The sequence below is a fragment of the Dioscorea cayenensis genome, chromosome 2 (assembly GCF_009730915.1).
Source record: "Dioscorea cayenensis subsp. rotundata cultivar TDr96_F1 chromosome 2, TDr96_F1_v2_PseudoChromosome.rev07_lg8_w22 25.fasta, whole genome shotgun sequence".
Classification (NCBI taxonomy): Eukaryota; Viridiplantae; Streptophyta; class Magnoliopsida; order Dioscoreales; family Dioscoreaceae; genus Dioscorea; species Dioscorea cayenensis.
Window position 1 is genome coordinate 12,426,790 of NC_052472.1, and position 653 is coordinate 12,427,442.

Sequence of the window (653 nt, forward strand, 5' to 3'; positions counted from 1 at the left end):
CGGTTTTCCAAGCCTAAAACTCGGTTCTCTGTGTTTGGAGCTTGTTATTGGAAACCTGTTGGTACCATAGCCTTTTGTGGTCCTTGGTTATTCCACGAGAAATTGGGATGATTCTTCTAACCAGGATTGTAGATGTTGCTATATGGATTCCCTTGGTTCCTCATTGCATTACCCACAAAATTCACTTTCTCTACTGAAGATGCATCACCAATAGACATCGGGCAATCATAGGGAGCATGTCCTCCACCGCATCCAGTGCAAGTAGTCACGCCCGCCACTATATTAGAAGTTAGAAGGTCTAGCTTCTTACTCAACGATTCCACTTGAGCCGCCAATGAAGTTACTGCATCTATTTCTTGAAGCCCGGCCTTCTTTTTCCTTTCCCGCGCATTCCACTGATAACTGTTCATGGCCATGTCTTCTACTAAATGTCGGGCTTCTTCCTATGTTTTACTCCCCATTATACCTCCTACGGCTGTATATAGCAATTGCCTTGTACTCAGATTCAACCTATTATAGAAAGTCTTAATAATCATTAATTCGGGAAATCCGTGCTGTGGGCACCTCCGTAAAATATCCTTGAAGTGCTCCCATGTCTCAAACAATAACTCTAACTCCATCTGCACAAACGATGATATCTCATTGTGAAGCTT

General features: G+C 43.0%; 1 non-coding gene across 1 annotated transcript; it reads left to right on the forward strand.

Annotated features, from left to right (window-relative positions):
* The first annotated feature begins 546 nt into the window (after window positions 1-546).
* On the forward strand, window positions 547-653 carry LOC120281688. The gene has a single exon (XR_005542762.1). It is a non-coding gene; the product is annotated as a small nucleolar RNA R71 (small nucleolar RNA).